The 9511-nt window shown below is 62.6% G+C and overlaps 1 pseudogene; it reads left to right on the top strand.

The window, feature by feature from the left end:
* The first annotated feature begins 1590 nt into the window (after nucleotides 1-1590).
* On the top strand, nucleotides 1591-8268 carry LOC147529081 (nicotinate phosphoribosyltransferase-like; annotated as a pseudogene).
* The last annotated feature ends 1243 nt before the right edge of the window (nucleotides 8269-9511 follow it).

Here is a 9511-nt window from a genome sequence, read left to right as displayed (position 1 = left end):
GTAGCCCCTTTAGGTACTGGAAGGTCTCACCTGTGTCCCTGTGTGTGCTGCCATCCCTGGTGCCATGTGCCCTGTGTACCCTGTGTGCTGCCATCCCTGATGTCCTGTGTCTCCTGTATGCTGCCATCCCTGTGTCCCCAGTATCCTGTCATCCCTGGTGCCCTGTGTGTCCCGTGTCCCCTGTGTGTTGCCATCCCTTCTGTCCTGTGTGCCATGTCCCACGTATGCTGCCATCCCTATGTGCCCTGTGTTCCGGTGTGCTGCCACCCCTGTATTCGCGTCCTTTGTGTGCTGCCGTCCCTGGTGCCCTGTGTCCCGTGTGCTGTCCTCTGTGTCCCATGTCCCCTCTATGCTGCCAACCCTGTGCCCCCCGTGTGCTTTCACCTCTGTGTCCCGTGTCCCCCGTGTGCTGCCGTCCTTGTGTTCTGTCCCCTGAGTTCCGTGTGCTGCCATCCCTGTGTCCCACGTCCCCCGTGTGCTGCCACCCATGTGCCCTGTGTTCCCTGTGCTGCCATCCCTGTGCCCCCTGTGTGCTACCATCCTTTCTGTCCCGTGTCCCCATGCACTGCCACCCGTGTGCCCTGTGCCCCATGTGTGCCACCCTGTGTGTCCTGTGTCTCCTGTGTGCTGCCACCCGTGTGCCCTGTGTGCTTTGTGCCCCCTGTATGCTGCCATCCCTGTGCCCTGTGCCCCCCGTGTGCTACCATCCCTTCTGTCCTGTGCGCCCGTGCGCTGCTACCCCCGTGTGCCCTGTGCCCCCCGTGTGCTGCCACCCATGTGCCCTGTGTTCCCTGTGTGCTACCATCCTTTCTGTCCCGTGCCCCCCGTGTGCTGCCACCCCTGTGTGCCCTGTGTGCTGCCACCTCTGTGTGCCATGTCCCCTCTGTGCTGCCAACCCTGCGCCCTGTGCCCCCGTATGCTGCCATCCTTGTGTCCCGTGTCCCCTGTACGGTGCCACCCCTGTGGCCCCTGAGTTCCGTGTGCGCTGCCAGCCCTGTGCCCCCATGTGCTGTCATCCCTGTGTCCCACGTCCCCTGTGTGCTGCCATCCCTGTGCCCCCTGTGCGCTGCCACCCCTGTGTGCTTTGTGCCCCCTGTATGCTGCCATCCCTGTGCTCCCCGTGTGCTACCATCCCTTCTGTCCTGTGCGCCCCGTGCGCTGCCACCCCGTGTGCCCTGTGCCCCCCGTGCGCTGCCATCCCTGTGCCGTGTGCCCCCCGTGCACTGCCACCTCTGTGCCCCTTGTGTGCTGCCATCCCTGTGCCCCCCGTGTGCTACCATCCCTTCTGTCCTGTGCCCCCCGTGCGCTGCCGCCCCTATGTGCCCTGTGCCCGTGCACTGCCACGTGTGCCGTGTGCGCCCGTGCGCTGCCACCTCTGTACCCCTCGTGTGCTGCTATCCCTGTGCCCCCTGCGTGCTGCCATCCTTGTGTCCGTGTCCCTGTATGGTGCCACCCCTGAGTCCCGTGTGCGCTGCCATCCCGTGTGCCCTGTGCCCCCTGTGCGCTGCCACCCCGCTGTCCCTCCGCCCCGCCCCGTCCCATCCCCATCCTTCCCAGGCTGCCCCGCGGCCCCACCATGGCGCGCTCACCGACCTCTACCAGCTCACCATGGCCTACGGGCACTGGCGGGCCGGGCGGCACCGTGCCCCCGCCTCGGCCGAACTCTTTTTCCGCCGCGGACCCTTCCGCGGCTCCTTCGCGCTCAGCGCCGGGCTGGAGGGGCTGCGCTGCCTCCGCGCCCTCCGCTTCTCCGCCGCCGGTGCGGACGGGATGGGATCTCCGGGAATGTGGGCTGGGATCTCCGGGAATCCTTCGAGGCGATGAGGGACCCCGTGGTGGGACCTGCGAGGGGACGGAGACGCCCCGGAGGGGCGTCTCCGTCCCCTCGCTGGTTCCACCACGGGAGACTGGAACATCTCGGGGTTTGGGGAGCTTGGACATCCCTTAGGTGGAGAGTTGGGATACGGGACATCCATGGAGGGACCAGGAGATACCTCAAGGGGGGGGATTGGGTGGGGACAGGGACATCTTTCAGGGGAACGTAGAGGGATGGGGACAGAGAGAACCCTTCGAGGTGACACGGAGCAGGAGACAGGCTCAGGGGAACTTGGGGGACGCGTTCCAGGAGGACGGTGATCCGTGGAGAATCCCTCCGGGGGGATTTGGTGGGGACAGGGAGATCTTTCAGGGGAACGCGGAGGGATGGGGACATGGCTCCGAGGGATGTGGGGACCCTTCGAGGTGACATGGAGCAGGACACAGGCTCAGGGAAGCTGGAGGACACTGGGACACGTTCCAGGAGGACAGTGATCCGTGGAGAATCCCTCCGGGGAGGGTTTGGTGGGGACAGGGAGATCTTTCAGGGGAACACGGAGGGATGTGGGGACCCTTTGAGGTGACACGGAGCAGGACACAGGCTCAGGGAAGCTTGGGGGACACTGGGACACGTTCCAGGAGGACGGTGATCCTGTGGAGAATCCCTCCAGGGGGGTTGGTGGGGACAGGGAGATCTTTCAGGGGAACACGGAGGGATGGGGACATGGCTCCAGGGGATGTGAGGAACAGGAGGACCCTTCGAGGTGGACATGGAGCAGGGAACGGACACGGATGGCCCCCAGGGAAACTTGGAGGACACCCTCCAGGAGGACGGTGATCCTATGGAGAATCCCTCGGAAGCGCTTTGGGGGCCACGGCGCTTTCCGAGGGTGGGGACATCGGTGCCCATGAGCTGGCACCTGCCCATGGGATGGAGGGGGGGTTCAGTGCTCCACAGGACCGCGGCTCCGGGGACAAGGTGCCCGGTGCCCACTGAGCTCCGTCCCTCAGATGTCGCCTACCTGCGCTCCGTCCTGCCCAGCACCACGGAAGACGCCTTCTTCGATTACTTGGCCACCGTAGACGCCTCCGAGGTGACCATCTCCGCCGCGCCGGAGGGCTCCGTTGTCTTCGCCAGGGTGGGACACGCTCGATGCCTTCCTGGGCTTCCGAGGGGCTTCGGAGCTGCCGGCTCCCGTGTCCCTGGGGAGGACGGGGATGTCACCGCCCAGCTGTCCCACAGGTCCCGTTCCTGCAGGTGAAGGGGCCGCTGCTGGGGTGCAGCTGCTGGAGACCATGTTGCTGTGCCTGGTCAGCTACGCCAGGTAGGGACGTCCGGCTGCTGTGCCCAACCCTCTGCATCCCACAGCGGCCGCGCCATGTGCCCGCGTGCCAACTGCGGTTGAGTGGTGGGTCCTGCGGTTCCCCCTCAGCCCAGTGCCCGGCTCGCCCTGGTGTGACCTGCCTTTCCCTCAGCTGGTGGCCACGAACGCCGCTCGCTTCCGATCCTCGCCGGCCGGACGTGAAGCTGATGGAGATGGGGCTCCGGCGTGCGCAGGGGCGGACGGTGCCCTGTCGGCCTCAAGTACTCCTACATCGGGGGTGGGTGCTGCCCCGTGGGGCCATCCGGTGCTGCAGCCATGCTGTCACCTGTGTCCCTCCACCCCATCACCCGCGTCCCTCCACCACATCATCTGCGTCCCCCACCCTGGCCACACCGTCACCCATGTCCCTCCACTACATCACCCATGTCCCTCCACGCCATCACCTGCGTCCCTCCACCCCGGCCACGCTGTCACCCATGTCCCTCTACCCTGTCACCCGCATCCCTCCACCCCAGCCATGCCGTCACCCGTGTCCCTCCACGCCATCACCCGTGTCCCTCCGCCCTGTCACCTGTGCCTCCATCCCGGCCACCCGTCACTGTGTCCCTCCACCCGTTGCTCCTCACAGGCTTCGACTACACCAGCAACGTCCTGGCGGGGAAGCTCTATGGCATCCCAGTGCGCGGCACCGTCGCCCACATTCATGTCCTTCGCCTCGCTGGAGGAGGTGCAGCCCGGGTGAGCGTCGCCACGGGGATGGGGATGGGGATGGGGATGGGATGCTCTGCCCACGGCCGCGTTCCCACCCATGGAGGATCCATGAGGTGTGCAGTGCCCATGTGCCCCTGGCAGGAGCTGTCGCCGCTGGCAGGAGGAGAGCCGGTGGATCTCCCGGCCCTGGCGCAGTCGTGGTTGGGGCGGGTGTGCGAGCTGCTGCAGACCCCCCCCGAGAAGGCGAACCGGGGCGAGCTGGCCGCTTCGTGTCCTACGCCATCACCTTCCCGCAAAACTTCCAGGGGCTGCTGGACACCTACTGTGTCAGGAGGTGAGGACGCTGGGTGCTCCCCAAGGTGGCTTTGCCACCATGACAGAGGGGACAGACGTGTCCCTCCTCGCTTGGTGGCCTCGAAGCAGGGCTGGTGCCACCTGATGGCATCCCCACGCTCCGATCCAGCGGGATGCGCTGCGGGATCGGCCCTGGTCCCTGTCCCACCAGTAAGGGACACTAACCTTCTCCTTGCCCGTTCCAGGAGCGGCTTGCCAAACTTCTGTGCCGTGGCATTGGCCCTGGACCAGCTGGGCTACCGGGCCATCGGGGTGCGCCTGGACAGCGGGGACCTGGCGCAGCAGTCCAAGGAGATCCGCCGAGCGCTCCGAGCCTGCGCGGTGCTCAGTGAGTCTCTGACCAAGACCGGGCAGCTGCCACCGTTCCCACCTTCCCCACCCCGGGCACCAGAGGACGAGGTCCCTTGTTCCAGGGGGTGTCACGAGAGGAGCCAGGGGTGACCCCCCCGACCCAAACCCTGCGCCTCCTCCCTTCCCTGCCATCTCCAGCTTCCAGGTGCCCTGGTTTGAGACCATCCCCATCGCCGTCAGCAACGACATCAGCGAGCAGAGCCTGGAGGAGTTCAGGGGGAGGTGAGGTGGCTGCTGTCCGGGCTGGGGTGGCACCTCGGCTTGCACTGGTGCCACTGAGGTCTGGGGTGCGTGGAGTGGGCAGGAGAGTCACCTGGGACTTTCTCCTTGAGTGAGAAGAGTTTCCAGGCTGGAAAAAAGAAAATGACTTTTGGTGGGACAGACAGACTTTGGGCAGAGCATCCACGGACCTGCCCCGTGGCTCTGGTTTTGGCGTGGGCTTAAAAACCAGTGGCAGGGTGGGCCGGTGATGGCCGCTGTCTTCTCTGCTGCACCAGGGGAGCGAGGTGGACATGATCGGCGTCGGGACGCACCTGGTACGTGTCCCCTGCAGCCATCGCTGGGCTGCGTCTACAAGGTAGTGGTGGCAGCAGCTCCGCCCTGCTGGGCGCGTGGGGCCGGCCGGGGGCTCCTGGGCTTCTCCCACGGCTCCGCGCGGCTGCGGCTGCGCAGAAATGGGGGATCCGGCCCTACGGGCCGGTGCTGTGAGGGCAATATCAGCAAATCATGGAATGGTTTGGGTTGGAAGGGACCTCACAGACCACCCAGCTCCAACCCCCCTGCCATGGGCAGGGACACCCTCCACTACACCAGGTTGCTCAAAGCCCCATCCAGCCTGGCCTGGAACACTGCCAGGGATGGGGCAGCCACAACTTCTCTGGGCAACCTGTGCCAGTGCCTCACCACCCTCAGAGGGAAGAATTTCTTCCTCAGATCCCATCGAAATATCCCCTCTTCCAGTTTAAAGCCATCACCCCGTGTCCTGTCACTCCACACCCTTGTCCAAAGTCCCTCTCCAGCTTTCTTGTAGCCCTTCAGGCACTGGAACGTGCTGGAAGGTCTCCCTGGAGCCTTCTCTTCTCCAGGCTGAACAGCCCCAACTCTCCCAGCCTGTCTCCATAGCAGAGGTGCTCCAGCCCTCGGAGCATCTCCGTGGCCTCCTCTGGCCCCGCTCCAGCAGCTCTGTGTCCTTCTTGTGTCGGGGACCCCAGAGCTGGATGCAGTGCTCCAGTGGGAGGGAGTCTCACAAGAGCAGAGCAGAGGGGCAGAATCCCCTCCCTGACCTGCTGGCCACCCTTCTGATGCAGCCCAGGACAGGTGGCTCTCTGGGCTACAGGTGCCCATTGCCAGCTCATGTCTAATTCTTCACCCACCAGCACCCCCAAGTCCTTCTCCTCAGGGCTGCTCTCAGTCCCTTCATCCCCAGTCTGTGATGAATGGGGATTGCCCCAACCCATGTGCAGAACCTGCACTTGGCCTCCTTGAACTTCCTGAGGTTCATGGGGGCCCACTCCTCCAGCCTGTCAAGGTCCCTCCAGGTGGCATTGTCCCTCAAGGGAATCCACCACACCACTCAGCTGGTGTCATCTCCAAAGTTGCTAAGGATGCACTCAGTGCCTCCAGCTCTGTGCTCCTTGGAGATAATGTTCATGAGACCCCTGGACCAAGCTTGCAGGAGGAGGAGGCGGGACATCCAACTTTGGGGTGATTTCAGGGTTTTTGGTTACATCAGTGGTCTCCCGAGCATGTGGGGACACCAGCATGAGCTGGTGCAAGCGACCAAAATAAGGTGCCCATCTCCATAACCTCCTTCTCCTGCAGCTGGTGGAGGTCAATGGCTCCCCCTGCCTGAAGCTCACCGAAGATGAGGAGAAGATGACTATCCCAGGGACGAAGACAATCTATCGGCTCTACGATGCTGCCGGTAAGTTGGGAGACCGTTGCCATGGTGCTGCCCTGTTCACCTGCATCCCCTACTCCTGCTCCGTAACCCGTTCCCATGTCCTGTGCACCCACTGGGCCCTAACCTGGCACCCCTGCAGGTCACCCCTTCATGGACCTCATGGCCCTGGAGGAGGAGCCCTCACCCAGTGCAGGGCAGGAGCTGGCCATCCGTGTCCTGGGGCAGCTTGGTGAGACCTGCAAGGTTGTGCCCACCACCGTGGAGCCCTCCATCACACGTACTTCAGAGATGGCCAGGTCAGAGGTGGCTCTGTCTTCTGGTGCTGGGGTGTCCTCTCCCACACTGGGTGAAGGACCAAGTGGTGGTGTCCTGGCAGTTATGTCAGGATCAAAGGGTTAAACCCCGGGGTTTCCTTGCGCCTGAGATGTTCCCTGCCCCAACTCAGGTGCCACCATGGGTACAGTGGCATCAGAGTCCAGCCTGGAGCTGGCTCGTTGGGGATTGGGGCTGGGTGGCCAGCACCCTCCATGGACATGGTCCTCCCTTTCCATCCCACAGGTGTGTGAGCCGCTGCCCAGCCTGCTGGAGGTGAGGAACCACGCACAGGCGTCCCTCAGCCTGCTCAGCGCCGCCCACCGCCGGCTCCGTGAGCCACAGCCCTACCCGGTACGTCTGCGCTTGTTGGCACCATTGGTACGTGCCCAAGCACCCGTGGTGGCCTGGGCAAAGCCTGCCATGGAACCGCAGTGGTGGGTGGACGCAGGCCACGGGGTGCTGTCCCACAGGGAGGGCACACTCACTGTCCCTCTTGCTCTCGTGCCAGGTGGCCGTGACCGAGAGGCTGCACCACCTCCTCACCGAGCTTCGCAGCCAGCCAGTGAGGGGGTCCCCCGCTCGCCCCCCGTGCTGTGCCAGCCCCTGCCTGGGGCCAGCTCCTTCTCCACGCTCTTTTGAGGACCACGTGACTAACTGGGAATTAATGGTTGCTGCTGCGTGGTGCTGATCTGAAGACCTGCAGGAACTGGAAGTGCTCGCTGAGGTGCCAGCAGCAAAGCTGGGCACAGAGGGATGGGGCAGGCAGAGCTGGGAGGCAGCTGCCTCCATGTCCTCTGGAAGCGATGGTCCTTCCCTGCCCACCTCGCTGGCCTTGCTAGCCCTGCACCTTCTGCCATGAGTGCTGCCCGCCTTGGTGGCCCTGCCAAACCCTGTGCCTTCTGCTGTGGCAGTGCTGCCCGGGTGGCCCTGCCAAACCCTGTGCCTTCTGCGTGGCAGTGCTGCCCACCTTGGTGGCCCTGCCATACCCTGTGCCTTCTGCCGTGGCAGTGCTGCCCACCTTGGTGGCCCTGCCAAACCCTGTGCTTCTGCGTGGCAGTGCTGCCCGCCTTGGTGGCCCTGCCAAACCCTGTGCCTTCTGCTGTGGCAGTGCTACCCACCTTGGTGGCCCTGCCAGACCTTGTGCCTTCTCCTGTGATAGTGCTGCCCCCTCGGTGACCCTGCCAGCCCTGCCCCTCTGTGGTCACAATCCATGCCAAAGCTCCTTGGTGGCACTAGGGACCAAGTCTTGAGGGCACAAGAAGGAGTCCACCCCATGGGAAGGGTGGGTCTTCTACACCCCACCTACGCCCTACAGAGCGTGCGTGGCAGATGCATTTTGCTCTTCCTGCTCTCCATTTTCCCTCTTTCCCTTCTGTGCACGTTCCCCGGGGCATGGAGGACATCTCCAGGCTGTTGCCTGCACTCTCTGACCAGATGTTCATGGGAAGCGTGGCACTGATGCCCACAATTGGCTTCATCCTAAGCAAAAAGTGAAATACAAGCCTTTACCTGCTGTAGCCCCACCACGTGGCTGCCCTGGTCCTTCAAAACACTCGTGGCCTTCAGCTTGAAGGTTTAATCCAACGTCTTCACGTCGTGGTTTATGACTCGATAAAATTGGGATGAAAAGCAAGTGCCAATCCGTGAGAGCATCTGGGGGTGGTCCCAGCAAGTGCCTCACAGCCCTGTTTCGTGGCATCCCATGACCCTAATTCCAGGGAAACCCTTGGTAGCTCCACTGGGGTAGGTCTCATGCCCAGGCCATGATGGAAGGCTTTAATCAAAACAGGGTCAAGAGAAGTTGGTGCATAGAATGGGCCAAAAAAACCTGGCATAGACCGAATGGTGAGGTACTGGCACAGGTTGCCCAGAGAAGCTGTGGCTGCCCATCCCTGGCAGTGTTCCAGGCCAGGCTGGATGGGGCTTTGAGCAACCTGGTGTAGTGGAGGGTGTCCCTGCCCATGGCAGGGGGTTGGAACTGGATGATCTTTGAGGTCCCTTCCAACCCAAACCATTCCATGATTGTAAATCTGTAATGGAAGGAGAGTAATCCTTTCCCCAGAGCTTGTGGAATGTGCAGACCCAGAGCTGAGCCACCCATCGGAAAGGTCCATGTGGGATGGCAAGGGGAAATCCCAGAGATGCACCAACCCCGCGGGCACATCGCCCGCCCTCCTGGCACAGCCACCGTTCAGAGCTTCGCAATCGATGTTGATGGGGGGAAAATAAAAAATAATTAAAAGAGCTTTAACGAAGCATGGCCTGATGGTCTTGTTTCTTAAAAAAAAAAACCCAACCCAACAGGCTTGACCTCCTGTGGCAGCGCTCCAGCTGTTGGCACTGTCCTATGGAATCATCTGGTTGGAAGAGACCCTCAAGATCATCGAGTCCAACCGTTCCCCTGCACTGTCAGGGTCCCTAAACTGTGTTTCTCAATGTTCCTCATGTTCCTCAACCATGTTCTCACACTTTGCATTCCAAGAGAGGAAAAAGACTCCAGGAAAAGGACAAGTTTGCTGTTTGAACGTTTTTTAGAGCAGAAGCACCAGAGACACAAAAGCCCAACCGCCAGCGTACCTGAGTAGGGATTGTCCTGAGTTCTGAGGAGAGAAGGAATGAAAAGCGACGTCAAGTAGATGAGGAAAGACAGCAGCACCCTCCAGCCCCTCCGCCCTCTCCATGGCCACAGAGGATCAGCCAGAGTCAGTTCCCAAACGGGAGTGGGATCAACGCATCC

This window comes from Tauraco erythrolophus, chromosome 3, assembly GCF_009769465.1.
Source record: "Tauraco erythrolophus isolate bTauEry1 chromosome 3, bTauEry1.pri, whole genome shotgun sequence".
Classification (NCBI taxonomy): domain Eukaryota; kingdom Metazoa; phylum Chordata; class Aves; order Musophagiformes; family Musophagidae; genus Tauraco; species Tauraco erythrolophus.
Note: the sequence above shows the minus strand (reverse complement) of the source record. Positions and strands in the feature narration are given on the sequence as shown.